The sequence below is a fragment of the Oncorhynchus kisutch genome, linkage group LG19 (genome assembly GCF_002021735.2).
Source record: "Oncorhynchus kisutch isolate 150728-3 linkage group LG19, Okis_V2, whole genome shotgun sequence".
Taxonomy (NCBI): Eukaryota; Metazoa; Chordata; class Actinopteri; order Salmoniformes; family Salmonidae; genus Oncorhynchus; species Oncorhynchus kisutch.
Genome location: NC_034192.2, coordinates 6,147,909 through 6,172,006, shown reverse-complemented (window position 1 = coordinate 6,172,006; position 24,098 = coordinate 6,147,909). Strand labels below are relative to the sequence as shown.

At 43.9% G+C, this 24,098-nt stretch overlaps 1 long non-coding RNA gene and 1 pseudogene across 6 annotated transcripts; one reads left to right on the top strand and one right to left on the bottom strand.

Moving 5' to 3' along the window:
* Nucleotides 1-347: 347 nt before the first annotated feature.
* Nucleotides 348-11,178, top strand: LOC109896677 (uncharacterized). 6 transcript variants are annotated; one of them, XR_004204299.1, is made up of 5 exons: nucleotides 348-1,102; nucleotides 2,485-2,700; nucleotides 3,080-3,176; nucleotides 5,521-10,783; nucleotides 10,943-11,178. It is a non-coding gene; the product is annotated as an uncharacterized LOC109896677 (long non-coding RNA). The 6 variants fall into 6 exon arrangements; XR_004204297.1 differs by having other exon boundaries at nucleotides 3,080-10,783; XR_004204298.1 differs by having other exon boundaries at nucleotides 2,485-3,176.
* A 4,281-nt stretch (nucleotides 11,179-15,459) lies between these two features.
* Nucleotides 15,460-24,023, bottom strand: LOC109887150 (tyrosine 3-monooxygenase-like; annotated as a pseudogene).
* Nucleotides 24,024-24,098: the final 75 nt, after the last annotated feature.

Here is a 24,098-nt window from a genome sequence, read left to right as displayed (position 1 = left end):
CATTTTTTAAATCCTGCTAATAACTACTCTGACCAATCAGATTCTGTGTCATCATTTAACCACGCCTATGTTGTTTCAACCGCTATCTGTGGTTCTTTATCACGGAACCCAACATTGTTTTAGCATATCTGACTATGTTTCGTGTGAGAACGTTTATTCATTATTATTTTATAACGTGTTTTTAATATAGCAATAGTGTGTAACGTGTCAAAGCGCTACACCATTGCGTTTTTAATCTCAGTGTGGTCCCCCTAGAATTGAAGAATAAAATGGCATGGTCCGTTCCAACACGGACATCAACTGGGGAACAAATGCATTTTTATTTATTTTCTGTGACAGAAGTTGTAGCTAAAATGCACACATAGGTATGGTTATGAATGAGTTAGCTGTCCATGCAATTTTTTTTTTTTAAAGCCGCTTTATTTTTTTAAATATATTGTGTTATCTTGAAAAAAGGCTGTCATCACTTTTAATCGCTGTAGTGTGTTGTAGGCTGCTAGCGTTTGGGTAGTTTCGCTGGCTAACATTAACTGTCTATTATCAACTAGCTAGCGTCATCATGTTTAAACGTTAATAATTAGCAAGCTAGCTTGTACAACAGTGGGTGGGGGGGCTGCTAGTTACCTAGCATTTCACAATGTTATCAGAGCTTGTCCTGAAGCCAAAGCTACCAACTTTCTGGTGGTTACAAAGAAGATAGGAAAGAGGTCGAGAGCTAGTTAGACTAATTATTCTATCTATCTACAGTACTGACCGTTTGTGCACTGTTGAGCTAGCAATAGCCAGCACATGCCTCCTTGACCCGAACCTACTTACTAGATGCCTGGCTTCTATGTGTAACGTACACTTGTTCATGCCTATCCAGCCCTAATTTACCTCCAGAGATACGGGTTTATCTAAAACATTTTGGAGCAAACTTAAGTCGCCAGTACGATAACTAGAGTAATTAGCTAGCCTACTTAAATGGACAATCTGAGGTTTCTACAATCATTTTTAGACCTTTTAAATACATTTTTATGTAGGATACCCATTGATTATTGAATGTAACTCGTAGATGCCTCATGAGCCTAATTCAACTGTCATACCCATCAGAACCTGTCAGGTAAACTTGTTTTTATTCCTTTTGTTTGCAAACACTGTATAGCTTCAATATGATTAATGCAATACTTTTGATATAGATCAGGGGTAGGTAACCATGTTCCTGGAGTGCCACAGGTACCGCAGGATTTTGTCCCAACTAGGCACCACACTGAGTTAGTTACTTAGTTAATTGATCAGTTCAGTGATTGCCTAAATTCAACAGCTGGTCTTCCAGGTCAGTTCATCAAAAAACATGAAGTGCCTGTGACATTCTAGGACAAAGGTTGCCTACCCCTGTCATAGATGGTCAATACTTGCATCCATAGCTATGTCCATGAATTTGAGTGGTTCATTTCTCATGCCCCATCCCACAGCAGTTTACCAAATCAGTGGTGCTGATTTGTTCAAACTGCACATTGCCCCTTTAAGACTGCAATCAATAACACTTGAGACTGAATGATCAATTGTAGTGAAATGGTGATCTGTTGCCCTCAATTGGTGGATCCCCCTTGCTGTTAACCTTTGGAGTCCAATAGCTCAGTGGTTCTCAAACTCTGGGATAGTGCATAATCAGTTTCCCTCTTGTCATGTCAATCATTGCATACCTATTTATAACTTGTCAGAAATGTCCAGATCAACTAGCCCATGTCAGCTAATGTTTTTTAGCCCATAGATTTGGTTGTAATGTTTGAGTCATTCATATCACATGAATACACATTAGACATGACAGGGTATAGATTTGCAAGAAAATTAGCTTTAAAACAGCAACATTTTCTCTCTGCCAACAAGAGGGATGTGAACAGGTCTTGTGCCCATATAAATGGATGTGGGTTGTTGCCCAATGCTGGAAGCGGGGCCTGAGTGAAAAGGTTTGGGAACCTACAGCCTACATGATGTCAGTACAACAACAAGAATGATGTCCCATTATGTGATCACTGTGACAGCTGTCACCTATGACCTTTCACACATTTAAAATGCTTCCATCTAAACAACCCCCACTGACCCACATGGGTGTTTCACCGCACCCTTCCTAGAAAAACTGGAGAAGTCTGTGTTTCTGGTATATCTCCCTCCTAGTCGATTTGTAGCAAGGGATCTATATGACTGGTTTTGCATTTAGGAAAGTTCTGATCTCATGATTATCTTATTGTCACTCCCTACAGTAATTTCCTCAGTGACTACCACAGAAAGACATGTTAATTTATGTTCAGGCTTTAGGCTATATGAATCCCCCTCAACGAGATAGCCCAGTACTGTAGCATGTAAGCTTTCTCTTGCTTGAGTGTGCATACGGAAGTATTATTTTTGGCTTTCAGTACAGATATGCCATTTCTGTATAAGGAAGTTCTAATAATCTAATATCCTCATTTTTTAAATATTTACCCTTCTTCAATCCTGATGCAGGTGGTAAAGTCAAACCAAAGAGTAAATACACCAGACATGAACATCACCAAAAATACATTTAGCATGGAGGACTCCGGTCGAGGAGCCAGCTACACAGTGCCCTGTGACGACTACGTCCATGTGGTGGAGTTTAGCCCATTTGACAGTGGCTCAGTTGCGTCCCTCTTGGCCTATTGAGGAAACCAATATGTGGTTGTAGGCACCTGCTGCTTCCAGGTGAGTGGTAGCCTGCCAGATTCCTCTTCCTCATGTCTTCTTTTCTAGCCTCCCTTCTCAAAAGGCATCAGAAGAGAAGATCCTCCCAAGGTTCCTCTCTGAGGAGGCATGGTTAGGGGACACAAGGAAATGAGCCAGTGTTTTGGTTCCATGTGTGATGTAAACCACTGCTGTATGTGTGACTTGAACCACTGTTTGAGCAGGAGGAGGACATGGAGGTAGAGGGGGTTGAATTCACCACACTGCGTTTTTTCCATCATGTGTTACGTATGGATTGCCTCGCATGGAGCCCTGAGTCTCGGCTGGACAACCTGCCCCAACTCATCAGGTAGCCTACCTTAAACCTTTAAGTTCTTACAGCTGTCTTCTGTCTTTACAGAAGTCCTGGAGTGCCCTGCAGTAAGTAACACCTGATTCAGCTCATCATGGTGCAGACTGATGACGTGGTTAGTTGGTTATTTGGACCAGCCACTGCTGTGAGTTGAAGCTGCGCTACTGTTTTTCTTTCTTAATCTCTCTATGTAAAATGTATTTATAAAGCCATTTTATATCAGCAGATGTCACAAAGGTCTTATACAGAAACCCAGCCTAAAACCCCAAAGAGCGAGCAAGCAAGCAGGAGAGGGCGAGAGGGATACTTAAGACCACACAGGACTCCAATAAGACAGGAGAAAAACATCAGATAGGACAGACCCACCCTAGCCCCCTGGCAGACTGTTGCAGCATAGATATTGGGGACTGAGACGGAGGGGTCGGGAGACACTGTGGCCCTATCCCACGATACCCCCAGACAGGGCCACCCACTTTGCCAAAGCACAGCCTCCACACCACCAGATGGATATCAACAGACCACCAACTTACTACCCTGAGACAAGGCGAGGTATAGCCCGCAAAGTTCTCCCCCACTACACGAGCCCGAGGGGGCACAAGACCAGACAGGAAGATAACATCAGTGACTCAACCCACTCAAATCAAGTATAGCGAAACGAGCCTGGCAAGACGTGATCCACCCCTCCGACTAACGACATGGGAGTGCACTAGCAAGCCATACTCACCCCCGTAATAGGGTCAGTGGAGAGAATCCCGGTGGAGAGAGAGGAGCCGGCCAGGTAGAGACAGCAAGGGTGGTTCATCACTCCAATGCGTTGCTGTTCACCTTCGCATCCCTGGTTTCAGACTACACTCAATCATAGGACCTACTGAAGAGATGAGTATTCAATAAAGACTGAAAGGTTGAGACCGTTTCTGCATCTCTCATATGGATCAGTAGACCATTCCATAACAATGGAGCTCCATAGGAGAAAGCCCTGCCTCCAGCTGTTTGCTTAGAAATTCTAAGAACATTGAGGCCTGTGTCTTGTGAACGTCGGGTATGTGTAGGTATGTATGGCTGGACCACCTGCTTATCCCAGAGCCATATATTTACCTAAATATGTCTCTGTATCATCCATCTACACCAACTCTGTGTCAGTCAGTGGTATGAAACCCTCAGTAGTCTTGGCCCAGCTGTATTCTTGTCTGTGGCCCACTGTAGTGGTGGAATACCAACCCAGTTATTTCAGGTGTGGTTTGATTTTTTTTAAAGGATGTTGAACGTTATTACATAGAAAGCAAGGTTTTCCTCTTAATTGGAATGGTGGATGGGAATGCTGTAATCCCGCAGGAGATGTTTCCAAGTTGCTTTAATTGAAAGGGAAAGGCAGTGATACTTCCTGACCTTTCGTGGTGAAGTCTGCAGGGCCCTGGGGGCTGGCGTGTGACGTGCGCACGTGTTATTGCACTGATGGCTCCCCCTCTCAAGTTTCGTCCCTCCCCTAGTTTTGCACGTAGTTATGCCTTCCAGGAAAAGCAGTGTTCTCACGGGCGTGCCTGAGGCAGGGGCCGGCAAGGGTGCTAAGAGGAGGGGGGGTAGGGGGCTTACGCTGGGAGGCTCCCAGATTCTACCAGGCCAGCCATGTGAGGTCCAGTCAGCAAACTCTAGGTAGATTCTGGGGAACTGTCAGGAACACTTCCCCAGCATCAGCTCAGGGCCAAAACAGACCCAGTCATTAGTCAACCCTGTGACATTGACAAGTCTTTGAAGATTGTCTCATGAAGAAATGTTCTCGGACTTGGCACCTGTTCTTTCATTGATAATAGTCCTGCAGTGTAGGCTAAATCTAGATAGCTAGTTCATATTGCAAGACTGTGAAGTATGTATTGAATTAGAGGTTTGATGATAACTCTTTGGCAATGCCTAGAAATTGAGTTGAATGAAGGGTGAAATGCCCTCCACAATTCACTGACTACTAGGCTATGTATCAGTTGTTGGTATAATCACCTGTACCAGTTGCTTGGGGGAATATTCTGGCTGTGTATCGTGACATTATGCCAAATCCGTCTGTTCCTGCAACTGCAAATGTGTGAAAATGCGTCTGTTTTTCTTGAAATATGTGTTTTGCTTGCGATATGTGTGTTTTTCTTGTCATAAGTGAGTTAGTGTAATTGTGTAAGTAATTGCAGGCGCTGGTATATACTACGACTGATTAGAGGCAAAGTCATCTCCCAGGTGTTAGAAATGCTCAGATGGCGTGAGGAATCTTTGTTTTTCTCCATGTTTATCTTCGCAATTAGAATCTCCCTGGCAGTGTTTCCATTGATCCATGTCCAAGTCTTTACCACACACACACATCCAAAGGTGTCAGCCCGGACTGCAGTGCAGTCAGACGCATAGACATGTACGTGTGCCCGAGTGCGTGTACGCATGTCTTATAGTAGGATGGGCTCTGTTTTGATGTTCTTTCTTTGTTTGTTTTTCTCTCTCTCTGTCTTTCCCACCAGATTTTGCACTGCTGCAGCAGACAGAAAAGTGAGGCTGTTAACTTCTGATCTTCAGAATCAACATGAAGTCAAGGTAGAATACTGGAGCCCCTGCCCTCACGACTAGATCCCACTGTCCCACTGCAACTACTGCACCTGTCAGTTCAGTTGGCATCTGGTTTCTTAAAAACAAACCGTTTGTATATAGCACACTGACAGTAGGCACTTAGTGAATGGCTTTTATATTAGCCTAATCAAGAACCCAGCGCACACAAGGAGCCAGGGAACTGTCATACAGTCTATGGGAGGCTCGCACCAAATGCAGCGTTTTGTTAATTGTATCTTCTGTGGCGATGTATGGGTGGTTGTCTAGGTGATGGAGGGTCACACCAGCTACATCAACCACTTAGTGTTTGAACCCACGGAAGGGAAACAAATGGCTTCGGTCAGCGATGACCATACATGCAGGTCAGTCCGAACCTCCTCCCGGTCTCATTCAGCAAGAATAATATGAGTGTGTGAGAGTGTCTTCCCCCAGCTCTTGGATCTGTGTTCTGTTCTCTGTTAATGGTGCAGAACGTCCTGACTGTGTTTCCAAAATGAAACCCAATGCTTAGCACAACACACCCCGGTGTTGCCGTGCGTAAGCACACAGCCGCTTCTCCAGCTTTTTAAAGTAATTGGTTAAATATGGAAATCCAATTAGCTGCGGTACTGGTGGAGGTTGTTCCCCTCCTTAGGGTTGACTCTTAACAAGGTCCCCCAATGTGGCCTATCAATCAGTAGCTAGGTAGTGGAGCAAGGAAGGAAAGAGTGTGCCGTTAGCCAAAGGGGTAACCTGGGCACAGGAGGTTAGTGGTACCTTAATTTGGGAGAGCGGGCTCATGGTAATGACTTGAGCAGAATCAGTGGAATGGTATCAAATCCATGGTTTCCAGGTGTTTGCTATTCCATTAGTTCCGTTCCGGCTATTATTATGAGCCGTTCTCCCCTCAGCAGCCTCCACTGAACCTGAGGGGACCTCCTGTTACCTTAGTAACTAGGGTTGTTGCTAGGGTCTAGACAGGGCGAAAGCCTGGCCCAAATCCTACTCCCTCTTTGCTCCTTCCCACACAATGTGAGCTCTTATTGTTTGACCAGTGATTGATGGGGGAGAACGTTTAATCAAGTTAGCAACTTAGAAATGAATGACTGGCCCCTACTTTTCTCTCCGCTAGAGCCTGAAAGAGCACGTCCCTCATATCCATCTTTAAACCCAAAGCTCCCTGGATGAGAAACGCACCTGAAACATCTGCTTCTATTCATAAACTCATAATTTCAGGAGCCTGAAGCTCGCGGTTACACTTCCAGTCATCAAATACAGGCCATGGTTGAATTATCTCCTCAATCTCCTTCCGCCCTGCTTAAATGCTCTAAAGTGTTGGTTAGGATGAGGGCTGTGGGGAGAGAGAGGCCTCCGCTAGGGCTGGTGATGAAGCTCTGCTACTGCGAGAAACATCAGCTCACAGTTCTCCCTCAGCCTCCCTCTATAATGGTCTGGCCAGAGAAAACAGGGGTACGCTCTCTCGGCTCCATCTGCAGAAAGATTTAGATTCTGTCACGTTGAGAAAATATGGGACGCAGGAGAAAGAGTGGGGTGGAACTAGGGAAAGATCAAGTTAACAGGAGAGGGGCCTTCCAGGCAGCCCACACAAACTGAGACCCCTGATAGGGTGAGAGAAAAGAACAGTGGACCGGCTTCTCTACTTGCGTGCGTGTTCGTACACTTGGCAAGTTGTCCTACCATAACTCTGCTTTGTTCTTTGTCAGCCCTGTCCTTTCCTGCGTGGGAACTCTACTCCAGCCGGAGAGGCCACCTGTAGCAGCTAGAAGGAGGTCACAGCCTCCCACTGAGGTCAGAGTGTCTGCCAGAGGTCCCAACCTCTCTGGGCTCGGCTCCCATTGTGTCTCATAGCTTCCAGTTGGATTTGCAGTAGGTATGTTTCTGTTGTGTGAGATGGATTCCTCACTTCAGCCAGCTCTGGTTTCGTGTTGACATGGATCAGCAGAATACAGCTTACTCAAGGGGCTTGAACAGAGACACCTGCTGCAACTATTTGATGTGCGAGATCTACTCTGTGTGTCATATTTTTGGGCAGTATTTCTGAGGCGTTATCACAACAGTTTGAGCCTTTCTCCCCACTCTAGCCCGTCAGTCAAGCTATCTGTCAGTTAGTATGTCCATGTCCACTCTACACATCCCAGTCTTTCATCTCCTTGTTTCTCCTTTTCTTCTCATGTTCTCAAGCTTTTTTTGCTCCGTGCTACGGGATCCCATCATCAACTCTAGCGAGAGGAGCAAACCGATCCAATAAAAATGACTAATGGCCGAGATAATTATTTCAACAGTCCAAATGTCTGCTAAAGAACATGTTATTGTTCAAGACACTTGAGCAGGTCTGGTCAAGATGGATGTTGGTGTGGTTTTGAGGAGAGGAGGACGGCGTGCTGTGCTCCTCTGCCTGGACTCCCCTGTGAGGCTCTGAGGTGTGATTACTGTTTGTCTTTCTCAACCCTCGTTCTGCCGAGAGTCGCCAAGGTTATTTACCCTGCACACTCTCATAATTTAGTTCACACGGTGCACTCTACGTTTCCCATTTCCTCCGCTCATTTGGAAACCGTTGACCGAAATGAAAAGGTGCGGCTGCTGTTGTCTCACTCACATCTACACGCAGACTTCAAATGCAGTCTCGCCTTTCAACTCTATTTTACATGAAGCCCAGTGTTAATGCTTGATGTCACGTCAGCTGTAGTGTTATGCAATTACACATCTCTTTGTCAGTGGTGGTCTCCGTCTTGTTTCTTGCCCCCTTTCACCTTGTTCAGCAAGGATTACATTGAAACATTTTTAAAATCATAATCTTTCCCCATTTGAAGGGCAAAGTGGTGGACCACAACTTGGCCGCATGCGGCGTAGCGTGCGATTGAACTCTGCTTGGCGAGTGGTCTGAGAAGAGAGGGTTTATGCTTGTTTGTCTGCTGTGGTCTGAGGTTTCCAACCTCGCTCATGCTCTATGGAGGAGGGTCTGCACCGCACTCTACATAGGGCCATTCTGACTTCTGTGTTGTGTCAAGAAGCAAAAGCTCTCATGGAGAAATGTTTTATCCCCTGCAGGGAAGACACAGGAAAAGTTGTGTTTGTTTAATGAGGTCTTCATCTGGGATGGGGCAAAATCATATCCTCTCCGCCGCGACTCTGCAGACATCTCTCCAACATGTTTGACATTTAGACAGGCTTTGGGTCTTTATTAGATGTCTTCTGCATGACCTCATCAGTCAACGCATTCACATCGGTCCCAACCATACAGTCCTTTAAAAAACATGTTTTAACTACTTGCAAGTTTATTCCTCCCTGGTTCAGGGGAATGTTCTGTTAGATACGAGGCCTTGTGTTCGCTGAGGAGGGCTCTCAAATGTGGCTGAAGAGTAGATCCTGGTCTTGGGAGCAGCCTGTCTTCTCCAAGTGATTTATTACATCCGGGCGCACGTTTGCCTTGTCCTCTGCCTTCTCGCTCGTCGGTGCAGGGCCCCGCCCGCCTGTCTTCACAGCTCAAGGGGGAGATTACAACCAAGATCCCTTTTTCCCTGAAAGAAGGGCAGTACTAGTGAGGCTCTGTGTGCGCATCTCTTGGACAACTGACAGAAGTTAGATAAATTACACACAGGCATTACGTGCTTTCAGAAAAACACTGGCATCACTACAGGCCTGGTGTGTGCTGCTCACTCATTAGAGTACATTCCCGAAGAGAGTCTCTCAGACACCTGGGGAAAGGTGGGTTTGGATGGAAGCTTGTAACTTTTTTGACATGGATCCTGTGAGACAAAAACAGCCAGCCAGCCATGATGTCTTTGTTGTTTTTCATATTTTTAGCTGCCATTAGCGTGTGTAATCCTTTGTTTTGTGTGCTGTCAGCACCAAGGCGTCTGCCTGCGCTGTGCTGCGCGTCATCTCCTCTCCCCACACAGGGGGTGGCTGGACTCCGGAAGCTATTTTTAGCATTGCCGCGTGTCCCACTCCAGCACAGCTAATTGAGTGCTTATTAATTTTGTTTTTTGGACTTGATAATTTCTCATTTTTGACAGGAACTGTTTTATCTGAAGCTTCGGACCGGGTTGTTTTTTTGAATCGCAGACTTCCTGTCTGAGGTTGTTTTCTAAACGGGTAGTTGAGGACAGGAGAATAATTTTCTTACAGTCCTTAAACGGTTCATTTCCCCTGAGCACACCCCCTCTCCCTTTCATGCCAGATGGCCTCTCAGTAACAGTGCATTCCAGTTTCATAATGAGAGTTTAAATAATTAGTGAGAGTGAAAAGTTCTAGTGTGGGAGTGAAAAGATCTAGTGTGGGAGTGAAAAGATCTAGTGTGGGAGTGAAAAGATCTAGTGTGGGAGTGAAAAGATCTTGCCATACTAAACCTTGATCCTCTGTACAGCTGATGGTGGCCGAGAAGAAGGGACGATCCGCTTCTATGACCTAGTTACCCAGCAAGCCATTCTTTCTCTGGATTGCGGCCAGTCGCCACTCATGTCGGCTGACTGGTGCCTCGCCAACACCATCAAGGTGGGCGCGGTGACGGGCAGCGACTGGGTCATCTGTGATATTACCCGCTCCAGGTGAGTGGCAGGACAGATGCTTGTGACCGACTGGGTTTGAAACCGGGTCTCTAGCACGCCAAAATACTTTGTTAGCCCCAAGAGCTTTATTCCCACACCCAGCTAACACAAGTCTTAATGTCTCAGACAAGGTTACCCATCACCTCAGTTACATACTGTGTAACACTACTGTATGAAGGCATGGGTTTTGTTTGTAGTTACCCACAAGAGAAGAGGCCTGCCCATGTAGAACGAGTAGGAAACTTCAGATAACTGCTTTGTCCATGCTTCCAAGGTCATTTCTATCTGGTATCATTGGAATGTCCCTCCCACATTGAAAATGAAATGGTTATGGTAAGGTTTATGGTTAGGGTAGAGGGTAGGAATGTCCCAAGGATCCTGAATGCTTCCAATTACTCTGACCTTCAGAGTATTGTGATGCATGTTGTGGTTGTCCGGCTGATACCGCTGCTGCCGACGACGTCCATGTTAATGGCTGTGGTGATGGTGATAATGGTGAAGGCAATTACTGTAACCACGGGTGTCATGGTCTTCCAGGTGGTCTCGGGTCAATGAGAATCTCTTCTCCACAACATGATGTCCAGGCAAGATCAGCAGTCAGTTACTAGTGCATCACCTGGGTCACCCGCAGGTCAGTGAGTTGTGTGTTTGGCTGTTTGCATTTACACTGTGTCAGTTTCTGAGTAATAAAAGTGTGGGAATAATGTTCAGTAAGAGTGTTGGAAGTAAGGATAACATAACGTGCTTCCTGGACCTGGTTTCTTATGTTTATATGGTGGTATTGTTGCAGCCCGTGATGATTGGATCAGCCACGGTGGGGGCAGGTCTAAACTGGCAGAGGTCCCTCCCACTCTGTGTCATTGGCGGTGACCGAAAGCTCACTTTTTGGATGACAGAAATGTAATGCAGTCACTTCCTATGGACATATTAGAGGTAATGCAAATGTACATTGAAACTGTTTGACCCGAGGTGTGGTCGGATATTTCTATTTTCATCATTTTTCAATAAAGTATTTAATTTTCCATGTTTTTGTTTGCTTTGAGTTCTGAATTTAAAGTTTAGACACATCCTGGACTTTTGATGTTTATTTTAGAGTTCGACAACTGACCACCCAGACAAACAGACACACTGTCATACCCAGACAAACAGAAAGGTGGAACTTGGCTTCTGTGAAAAGCGGGGCTGGTTCTTTCTTTCTCAGAAGTTTTGTATCAGTGCTAGTTTGTTATGATGTTCTGCCAAGCGCCTCAGGGTGAGCTGCAGGTCACAGGAATGTGTGCGCTCAATGCTGCCAGCACTCTACTGGTCAACATCACAATCCCTCTACAGGTGCTCACTCTCTGTAAAACAGACACACACTCACCCACACACATAATCGCTGTCTCTCTCATACACACACACACACACACACACACACACACACACACACACACACACACACACACACACACACACACACACACACACACACACACACACAGCTGTCCCCACCCCTGTAGGTCCTATTTCACCTGCAGAGTGAGGCCTGGGAAGGGGAAGGCCTAATGCAGGCAGCCTGCTCCTTCTATTGGGTTATCCCTGAGATTTAGACAGATTAAGGGCAGGAAACTAAAGAGAGAGGAAAAAGGTTTTGTAAGAGAAGTGCAGGAAACTGGAAGTATAGGTCTTTTCAGGTCAGATACTACTGGCTGGCAGAGGGGATGAGTGATTCGTCTCCAGAGAAGAGGGAGAACGAAGCGAAAGAGAAAGAACACGAGGAGCCACAAATCTCATCGTCCTAGTGGGTGGGGACGATCAGTGATGCTGAGATGGAGCATGGGAGACATCGCACCATACGCCAACAGACGCAGAGTACTCCATTAGAAACAAGGGCTCATTGTATGTTATTGGATGGCCCATGTACGAGAATAGCACTTACTTACTGCATTAGAACTTCAAGAGGGCACGCATTCAATTTGATCATGAATCATTTTTAGTGACAGCTAATCACTTGTTTCCACAGATGGACGTTTTTTAGTCCGAGGGCCCAGCCCTTTGGATGGAGTTGTGTGTGTCTACAGGGAGTAACACAGAACAGTTTATTTTACTCCATTAATGTGTAAGGGGTGAAACAGTAGGTTTTATTGTGCACCGGTGTTGCTGCACGACAGAGTAAGGCAGGTATAGGGGAGGTGAGACCTCCACTCTTTCAATCCCGCTAGACAGGCCTGTATGTTTCTTGGAGTGTACGCACTAACCACCATCCACCATCATAACATGCTACCGCTCTCCTGGTCGACTCTTTGTTTGAACAAGTCCAATGTGGTCGGTGCCGTACGTTTGCAGTGTTGGACACAAGTGGTGCTGGAATGGCTACGTGAAACACAGAGAAATCAATGTTGGCGAGCAAGACGCCGCAACCTCTCTATGCACACACCACTGAACATTTTCCAAAGACTATAATATCCTCTTAGGGTGAATTAGAATTGCAAAGTGCAAGGAGATTTTTGTGAGAAATGTGAGTCATGAATCTCTCAATCAATAGTGTCTCCCCGAATCAAAGTGACTCAAGACCACCACCTTGTGGTCTGAGCTCCAACCTCTGTTACTTGTCTCTCTAGACCAGGGATGGGCAACTCCAGTCATCGGGGGCCAGAACGAGGTCCCACTTTTCCTCCATCCCTAGAAAATACAGGTGATTAAACTAATTGCGTTCTAAACTGAAAATCACAATTAGTTGATTATTGGAGCCAGGTGTGTTAGCTAGGGCTGGGGCAAAAGTGACACCAATCAGGTCCCCGATGACTGGAGTTACCCATCCCTGTTCTGGACAGACGGCTTGCCTCCCACAATGTACCAATGATCCATCTTAACACGTCTGGAAACGAAAGGGGGGATACAAAGTCAGTTGTACAACTGAATGCATTCAACTGAAATGTGTCTTCTGCATTTAACCCAACCCCTCTAAATCAGAGAGGTACGGTATGTATACAACGTAAGTTTGTCATAGAGGAAAGGGTGGCGTTGGTACATCCAGCTTTTTTAAGTCACTGCCTTATACTCTTCTTGCCCTATCTTAACATCCCCTGGACACATAGTAGCTGGTAAGACGGAGATCACAGAGGTTATTTTTAATGAGGGCATTTTTGCTAGTGGCTAGTTTGCATCAACTACCTTCACTAAAACCACAGCAAAAGTTTTGCCTGCAAATGTTGTTTTCTATGTGTCTGCCTTGTGATTTGTTGGGAGAGTTGTCTGTCTGAAGAGGACCCTCCTGGAACAACCAAGAGAATTGCCATTAATCCCAGACCTAGTACTGTTGCTGCCCTAGATCTTGGATTTCGGTGACTGCTTTGTTACCTTCTTTGACATACCATGTCATTTTTGGCAAGTTAAATCAAGTGTAAACTGAGTTTGAAGCTTTTAGTATTAAATTATCCATATTAGGTAATTCTCATGACCCCTAACCTCTTATTATTCTTTTGTTTGAACAAGGAGATCCTTGGTTTGAAGTTGAACAGTAGAATAACCATGACGGAGCTATTTCTCATAGGCCAGGAAGGCTTTCCTGGTTAGTAGGCCGACTTGGCTTCCAGCTTAATCTCCAGTTGTAATGTAATAACGAATGCAGAGAGGAATCAAAGAGAGATCAGACAGGTGTGAACTCTCCACCTCTCTCTCTGTAATCCCCTCCACCACTTCAGACAAGATGAGACCTTCAGCTAATTCCGCCCCAACCCACATATGCGAAGCCAGGGGCTCAAGAAAAAGAGAACAAATGCTAATAATGAGCCGTATTAGAGGAGAGAAAACAAAGGAAGAGATTAGAGGTTTTCTTTGAGGTAAAAAAAAATATACTTTCCTTTAATCTCCTGGGGAGTTTCTTAGGTCTACATGATGTAAAACCAGCCTGAAGTGGAAATGTGTTGATCTGGATGAGGGCAGTTGAGAGAAAAGGCTGCAAAGCATTACAATACAGACTAAATGTGACTACGATAAATCATTAGAGCACTCGGTACAGTGGGTTACACAAAATGTCAATTGGATCATTTTGGTCATCGTTTAATTTCAAGTGTAATCATTGGATTTAGCCGCATTTTTTTTGTTTATGATTGCGAAAGACAGTCCATGATCTGTGCTTCATCTATGTCTTCAGGGAGGACTCTGTGAATCCAATGACCCATCATTTTGAGTCTGAGGAGGCTAGCGTGCCAAGGTAACGATGGTCCATGACATTAGGAAACACTTAAGTTCTGAAGGCAGGATGATACTGTACATCATTGGGGGAATTGTGGTTAGTATGTGAGGCACGATAATTTTGCTTGGAACCAATAGTGGTTATCTTATCGTCATGGCAACCCCTTTTGTGTTTGGGGGGCCTCAGCAGATTTGGATCTCAGTGGTCGTTTTTTATCTGGGGGCTGTGCTGGATGTAAGCTGAGATACGCAAAATTATTAAGTGTCCGAATTTGGGGTAAGGATGTGGATGTGTGCACCGCTGCACTCAAATCGAGCGGTATAGTAGATCAATCTTCGGCTCTGTGCACCATTTTCTCTCCACCAGAGAGGTTGAGTTTCTCTGTGAGTAAGGTGAACCATGTTTGATTTACACTGGAATAATTGAACAGGAAGGACTCCCACTCTAGGTGGTCGGAGGCTTTCACAGCCACTGTGTACTTCATGGTGTTTTAGAGTCTGAGTAGATCTGTGAACCGATTTGCGTATGGGTGAACTCTGCTGCAGACACATTGTCACTGATACAGAAACAAGGCCTCTATCACCCATGAACCCACAGGCAGAGAGAGGAGATGGAGAGAGTTTATCATGCCCATTGTGAAGCCCTACTGACCGTGTAGTGTTACACTGTGATGTCTGTGTGTCCAGCTTCAGATCCACTGGGCCTCAGTGCTGGCTCTGACAGTAGCCAGCTGAGGAAACATAATATTTCAATCATTCATAATTAGCTCCTTCCCTTTACTAAATAACACGTGAAGACAAATGGGTTCCAAGAATTTTCGAAATGGAAACAGTTGGTATGGAATGGGAGGCAGTGGCACATGGGCTTATATTGTAGTACTCCCATCCTCTTTGACGATCATGTTCCCTCTCTCTTTCTCTTGCTCGCTAGCTCTCTCAAACGCAAATACACAGACTTCGGATACTTTCTTGTCTCTTTCCTTGATCTCTTTCCTTGATCTCCCTCCATTGTCACTATATTACACATGCAAGTTTTTCTCTATAATCTCTCTACTTCGGTAAACATTCTCTGAAATATTTACCCTATACATTTCCTACCCCCATGTGTGTGTGTCTCTCTTTTTCATGCCCTTTGTGATTGGACTGAAAAAATGTAAATATTTATTACTTTGTACATTCTCCTCACAATACATGTATAACATGACTGTACATATCAATACATAGACCCAACAAGGAAATATTAATTCATCTTGCAAAGAAAGAGAAATTGTGTTTTTCAGTTGAATAAATATATACACAGCATTTCACAACCATCCATTTAAAGGCAAAATCTAGTTTAGTCTCTAAAAGTAATACCATAATAAGAATGCAAGTATTAGCCCAGCAGGATTGAAGAGCTGTATATTCAACTGATTGTCTTAAATGGAACTACTGTATTTTGAGCATTGATTGTTTGTGCATTTGGCCCCATGGCCACACAGAGAAATTACCGATTGCACCTTTAAAGACCCAAAATGGCTTTCCCTTCCCACCCCTCCAGAGGTATGTATCAGTTTCACTCCCTGAGTCTCTGGCTCAGTGTTGAGGCCCTCAGCCCAGTTTCTCCAGGGCACTGTGGAGTATCTTCAGGTCGTCTCTCATCTGGCCTAGGGCATGCTGGATCTTACTGGGCTGGTCCAGAACCTCCAGGCTGCAGGTGAATGGGTCGTACCGGACAGAGAAGGGCCGTTTGATGGACGACGAGTACCGCCTGCAGGTAGAACAATGAGGTTTTAAAACATTGGGTCCATATTTGCGAATAAGCAACCATTTCATTTTAAACAGTTTCTCTGGCACCAAATGCGTATCAGCCAATTCAAATCTGCGATTTACTTGCATGTGACAGAAAGCTAAATTCGAAATAAAATAACATTTTATTTGTCACATGTGCGGAATACAACAGGTGTAAACCTTACATTGAAATGCTTACTTACAAACCCTTAACCAACAATGCCGTTTTAAGAAAATACGCCCCAAAAAGTAAGAGCTAAGAATAGCAAATCATTAAAGAGCAGCAGTAAATAACAATAGTGGGGATATATACAGGGGGTACCGGTACAGAGTCAATGTGCCGGGCACCGGCAAGTCGGGGGGGGGGGGGGGGGGGGGGGGGGGGGGGGGGGGGCAATGCAAATAGTCTGGGTAGCCATTTGACTTGATGGTCAGGAGTCTTATGGCTTGGGTGTAGAAGCTGTTTGAAGCCTCTTGGACCTAGACTTGGTGCTCCGGTACCGCTTGCCATGCAGTAGCAGAGAGAACAGTCTATGACTAGGGTGGTTGCAGTCTTTGACCATTTTTAGGGCCTCCCTCTGACACCGTCTGGTAGAGGTCCAGGCGGTGATGCAACCAGGATGCTCTACTTGGTGCAGCTGTAGAACCTTTTGAGGATCTGAGGATCCATGCCAAATCCTTTCAGTCTCCTGAGGGGGAATAGGTTTTGTCGTGGCCTCTTCACGACTGTCTTGGTGAGCTTGGATCATGTTAGTTTGTTGGTGATGTGGACGCCAAGGTACTTGAAGCTCTCAACCTGCTCCACTACAGCCCTGTCGATGAGAATGGAGGCATGCTCTGTCCTCCTTTTCCTGTAGTCCACAATCAACTCCTTTGTCTTGATCGCATTGAGGGATAGGCTGTTGTCCTTGCACCACAGGTCTCTGACCCACTCCCTATAGGCCGTCTCGTCGTTGTCCGTGATCAGGCCTACCGCTGTTGTGTCATCAGCAAACTTAATGATGGTGTTGGAGTGGTTTTGATGTGAGCCATGACTAGCCTTTCAAAGCATTTCATGGCTACAGATGTAAGTGCTACAGGTTGGTAGTCATTTAGGCAGGTTACCTTAGTGTTCTAGGGCACAGGGACTATGGTGGTCTGCTTGAAACATGTAGGTATGACAGAATCGGTCAGGGAGAGGTTGAAAATGTCAGTGAAGAGACTTTCCAGTTGGTCAGCGCATGCTCAGAGTACACGTCCTGGTAATCCATCTGGCCCTGCGGCCTTGTGAATGTTGACCTATTTAAAGGACTTCCTCACATCGACTGCGCAGAGCGTGATCACACAGTCATGCGGAACAGCTGATGCTCTCATGCATGTTTGTGTTACTTGCCTTGAAGTGAGCATAGAAGTTATTTAGCTCATCTGGTAGGCACGTGTCACTGGACAGCTCTCGGCTGTGCTTCCCTTTGTAGTCTGTAATAGTCTGCAAGCCCTGCCACATCGGAGCCGGTGTAGTACGATTCGATCTTAGTCCTGTATTTATGCTTTGCTTGTTTTGATGGTTCGTCGGAGGGCATAGTGGGATTTCTTATAAGCTTTTTTTTATAGACCGAGTCACTGGTGCTTCCTGCTTAAATTTTTGCTTGTAAGCAGGAATCAGGATAGAATTATGGTCAGATTTGTCAAATGGAGGGCGAGGGAGAGCTTTGTACGTGTCTCTGTGTGTGGAGTAAAGGGGGTCTAGAGTTTTCTTCCCCTCTGGTTGCACATTGAGCATGCTGATGGAAATGAGGTAAAACTGACTTAAGTTTCCCTGCATTAAAGTCCCCGGCCACTAGGACCGCCACCTCTGGATGAGCGTTTTCCTGTTTGCATATGGAGGTACACAGCTCATTGAGTGCCAGCATTGGTCTGTGGTGGTATGTAGACCGCTAAGAAAAATACAGATAAACTCTAGGTAGATAGTGTGGTCTACAGCTTATCGTGAGATACTCTACCTCAGGCGAGCAAAACCTTGAGACTTCTTTAGATATCGTGCACCAGCTGTTGTTTACAAATATGCATAGGCCCCCGCCCCGTGTCTTACGCTACTGTTCTGTCCTGCCGATAGTGTATACCTGCCAGCTGTATGTTATTAATGTTGTCATTCAGCCACGACTGAGGTGAAACATAAGATATTGCAGTTTTTAATGTCCCGTTGGTGCTTTCAGTACGACACATTTATTTTCCAACAATTGAATGTTAGCTAACAGTACTGATGTCAAAGGCAGATTAGCCTCTCGTCGCCTGATCCTCGCAAGGCACCCCGATCTCTTTACGCAAAATCTCAGTTTCTTTCTCCAGCAAAGGATGGGGATGAGGGCCTGTTTGAGTGTTTAGAGTATATCCTTCCCGTCCGACTCATTAAAGAATTAAATAATTATTTGTCCAATTTGAGGTGCGTAATCACTGTTCTGTTGTCCAGAGCTCTTTTCAGTCATAAGAGACGGTAGCAGCAACATTATGTACAAAAAAGTTACAAACAATGTGTAAAACAAACAAAATAGCATGGTTGGTTAAGAGCAAATAAAACGGCGCCATCACAATTGTAGCTGGTCTCATCAGATAACATGGAACACATTAGCCCTATGCTAACCTCAACAAATGACACTTATTATATCCTGGCACAAATTCTTCATCAGTGTATCAAAGATCTTAAACTTTATATCCACCAACCAATGGCATTTCTTAAAAGAGGTCAACCCTGGCCAAAAGAGGGATATTTTAAACCTACAGGAAGAGAGAGGCCCAACTCTGCGGAAAATCTGTCTCCCTTCAGCAGGTGACATTTTTTTCCATTGTTTCACCCACCCAAGCAAGGAGTTTTTGTATGGAAGTCAATGAGTGTCGAATTTGGTCAACAAAAAAGAGTAGCTTATTTGCTACTGGGGTTTATTTGATGAAATAGAAGAAGTTCCGTAACGCTTAAAAGTGTACTGATATACAGTGGGGCAAAAAAGTATTTAGTCAGCCACCAATTGTGCAAGTTCTCCAACTTAAAAAGATGAGAGAGGCCTGTCATTTTCATCATAGGTACACTTCAACTATGACAAATCACATTGTAGGATTTTTAATGAATTTATTTGCAAATTATGGTGGAAAATAAGTATTTGGTCAATACTTTACCCTTTGTTGGCAATGACAGAGGTCAAACGTTTTCTGTAAGTCTTCACAAGGTTTGCACACACTGTTGCTGGTATTTTGGCCCATTCCTCCATGCAGATCTCCTCTAGAGCAGTGATGTTTTGGGGCTGTTGCTGGGCAACACGGACTTTCAACTCCCTCCAAAGATTTTCTATGTTTAACTTCCTGATTTGATGTCTTGAGATGTTGCTTCAATATATCCACATAATTTTCCTCCTCATGATGCCATCTCTTTTGTGAAGTGCACCAGTCCCTCCTATAGCAAAGCACCCCCACAACATGATGCTGCCACCCCCGTGCTTTATGGTTGGGATAGTGTTCTCCGGCTTGCAAGCCTCCCCCTTTTCCCTCCAAACATAACACTGGTCATTATGGCCAAACATTTCTAATTTTGTTTATTCAGACCAGAGGTAATTTCTCCAAAAAGAACAATCTTTGTCCCCATGTGCAGTTGCAAACCATAGTCTGACTTTTTTTGTAGTGGTTTTGGAGCAGTGACTTCTTCCTTGCCTTGCTGAGCAGCCTTTCAGGTTATGTGGATATAGGACTCGTTTTACTGTGGATATAGACACTTTTATACCTGTTTCCTCCAGCATCTTCAAAAGGTCCTTTGCTGTTGTTCTGGGATTGATTTGCACTTTTCGCACCAAAGTACGTTCATCTCTAGGAGACAGAACGCGTCTCCTTCCTGAGGCGTATGATGGCTGCGTGGTGAAGTCGGAAGTTTACATACACTTATGTTGGAGTCATTAAAACTCTTTTTTTCAACCACTCCACAAATTTCTTGTTAACAAACTATAGTTTTGGCAAGTCGGTTAGGACATCTACTTTGTGCATGACACAAGTCATTTTTTTACAGACAAATTATTTCACTTATAAATCACTATCACAATTCCAGTGGGTCAGAAGTTTACATACACTAAGTTGACTGTGCCTCAAAACAGATTGGAAAATTCCTGAAAATTATTTCATGGCTTTAGAAGCTTCTGATAGGCTAATTGACATCATTTGAGTCAATTGGCGGTGTACCTGTGGATGTAATTCAAGGCCTACCTTCAAACTCAGTGCCTCTTTGCTTGACATCATGGGGAAATAAAAATAAACCCCCACAAGTCTGGTACATCCTTGGGAGCAATTTCCAAACGCCTAAAAGTGCCACGTTCATCTGTGCAAACAATAGTACACAAATATAAACACCATGGGACCAACTGTAGATTAGTAGTACATCTTCCCCCGATTTATACGGGGCTTAAACTCTTTTGGGTTAAATTGAAATTTTCGCAAGTATGGACTCCGAGTGTCTCCTCACGTCATCTCATCTCTCTCATAATGATGTGTTAGCTAACACACCTGACTCCAATAATCAACTAACCATGATCTTCAGTTCAGAATGCAATTTGACTCAGCTGTTTGTGCTTGGGATGGGGTAAAAGTGTGACACCAGTCCGGCCCCTGAGGACTGAAGTTGCCCATCCCTGCTCTATGTCCATCCATACTCTGCTCATTCAGATTACCTTAAAATATTACAAAACGTAATATACTAATTACGAGTAACATCTAAACAGCTGCCTTCAATCTGATTTGCTTCTGTGTCCTCAGATCCCCTGCGGTTCCCACTGGCTCCTCTCCAAAACCCCTGCAACACCATGTCCAGGAGCAACAAGATCAACTCAAACCCAAATACACCACATAGGGGCGGCAGGGTAGCCTAGTGGTTAGAGCGCTGGACTAGTAACCGGAAGGTTGCAGGTTCAAATCCCTGACCTGACAAGGTACAAATCTGTCGTTCTTCCCCTGAACAGGCAGTTAACCCACTGTTCCTAGGCCGTCATTGAAAATAAGAATTTGTTCTTAACTGACTTGCCTAGTTAAATAAAGGTAAAATAAAAAAGTTACACATTTCCTGTGACGTACTGAAGTGCTCACATACACCACATACACCACTTGTATGCATTGATGTACCTCATCTTAATCTTGACATCCTCAAAGCTTTCTGAGGGGTTGGAAAGTCTGGTCCTGGTAAGGCTGGATTGCTGTCTCCTCTGGGTTGAATGGCTTGTACTCAGGTTCGTTAGAGAGAGCATTCTGAAAAATGGAAATAAGTGATTAGTTATTGTTTTAGACTCCTTCAGAAATGATTAGCGGCATGTTATATAAAAACAGAGATAATAAATGAGGAATTTGTCCCCTCTATCAGTACAATTCTACAGAGTACCAATGTAAAATACTACTCACAATGAGTTCTCCATATGAGGACAGGAGGCCGGCACCATATGCCTTCACAGTTCCATTCTGCTTACACAGTCCAAACTCCACCGTGAACCAGTACAACTGTCGGAGGAATGACAACAAGTGATGAAGAAATGATAAGGCTCCATTTCACACATTAGTCAAATGATCAGATTGGTCAGTATTTTATATTTCCACTAGATGGAAGCAAAGGTCCATTATTTGTAGTCCAACACCCAACCTTAATGCAGTACCTAATGTTTTATATCTGATTGGAAACTGCTTATTTTTAAATGAAAGCTCAAAGGTCAGCTCTTTACGGTTGAGAGTCTCAATATCCTCGTCTGATGCTCCCAGTGAGGCAAGGCCAATTTCCTGCAAATGACAAACAATTGTAAGTGTTGCGCACTGATAGGACAATGGATGAATGATTATAATGGATGAATGATTATAATGGATGAATGATTATAATGGATGAATGATTATAATGGATGTATTATTATAATGGATGTATTATTATAATGGATGAATGATTATAATGGATGTATTATTATAATGGATGTATTATTATAATGGATGAATGATTATAATGGATGAATGATTATAATGGATGTATTATTATAATGGATGTATTATTATAATGGATGAATGATTATAATGGATGAATGATTATAATGGATGTATTATTATAATGGATGAATGATTATAATGGATGTATTATTATAATGGATGTATTATTATAATGGATGAATGATTATAATGGATGTATTATTATAATGGATGTATTATTATAATGGATGAATGATTATAATGGATGTATTATTATAATGGATGTATTATTATAATGGATGTATTATTATAATGGATGAATGATTATAATGGATGTATTATTATAATGGATGTATTATTATAATGGATGTATTATTATAATGGATGTATTATTATAATGGATGTATTATTATAATGGATGTATTATTATAATGGATGTATTATTATAATGGATGTATTATTATAATGGATGTATTATTACTCCCAAGCATCATATGAACCATATTATAAGTCTAAATGTTTTTACCTGGGAAAACTGGGCAAATTCTTTGTCTGCAAGCATAGGAATATGGCCGAGTAAATCGTGACAGCAACAAATGAATACATGAACCACATGAATATGTCCATTGATTAGACTGATTATCATGATACACATGAATCATACATATGTTATTATTTATGATCAGTTCAGTAAACTTATTTTTATGACACACATTATTTCGAGTGATTCTACTATGTCAATGACATCATTTGACGTACGGCTCCGGGGAGTGCATGGGGTGCGGAGGCGTGGCGGATGTACTGGGTACACTGGAACACTCTGAAGGCCAGGCTAGCTAGGAAGTCTCTGGCGGAGAGTAGCCCTGCCACCGGACACAGCTGGAAGCCTGTCTCCTCTGGACAAACAAGAACACAGTGCAAGGTACCACTGTCAGAGACATATTCACAGCATGGATGCTGATGTTCATACATGGTGTTTCTGCAATCCGAGAACAATCCCTAATGGTGTTATTACTGTTGCAAGCAATCTACATGAAAATAAAGAGGCACAATCAATCTATAAGGTGCGCACTGCGCACCGTCATTGACCAGGATTAGTCATTCAATGGAAAGTCATGGGCATGCTGGATTTGTCTCTGTTCATGTTTATTCTATTCCTTGAAGCTGGGCATAGTGCTGCTATTGCTCTGTCCCTCAGGCAGAGATAGGCTGCTGGGCCTCACCTCTGAGGAAGGCAGAGACCTCCCGGAGCTGGGGGATACTGTCCTCTCCGTAGCCACACTCCCTTTCCAGCTGCTGCAGCCCACACCAGGTCAGGGTAGATGGTCCTCAGGGTCCGGTACACCTCTCTCCTGTTAAATGACAGCAGCAGCAGAGTCATTAGAACACTGTCATTCCAACTCCACAGGTATATTGACTGTAGATTATTATCATTATGAAAGAAGTCTATTAGGATGGTATGATGTCCATCTCCAGTATACTATACATCCGCTGTTGTTCTCACCATGTGGCCACCTCCTCTTATGTGTACTCCATTCTGGGTAATGGTTCCCCCCTTGTGGAACAGAGATGGATGAATCAATACATCAGTCATTCCTTTACGAATGCATTTCTACAATGACATGCCGTTGGTCCAATGATGCAGTGCTGGCACCTAAGAGTGACTGACTACTTGGGAATATCCTTTTTTGAAATGTGAAAATGATGGTATCAATTTACTGTTTGTAATTCGCTGCAAGTTCAGCGATGAAGCACCTTCTTTTTCTCTATTCTGGATCACTGAATCCCTGTAAAAGGAATCATAACATTTAGTTAGCCATGACATTTTTAGTTTGTTATCCTTTTTGATAGTTGAGTATTATTGCTAACAATTCAATGAATTATACAAGTATTGTATCAATGCCATATAAATAGCAGCCTAGCTATATTGCTAAGGTAAACATATACACTAACTGGATGATCCTGGTCCATATCTGGGTCATATTTCGTTATCAACAGGTTGCATTTATCCAGATCTCTGTTCTTTCTGGGGAACCAGGGAACTAAAACAAGGAAAC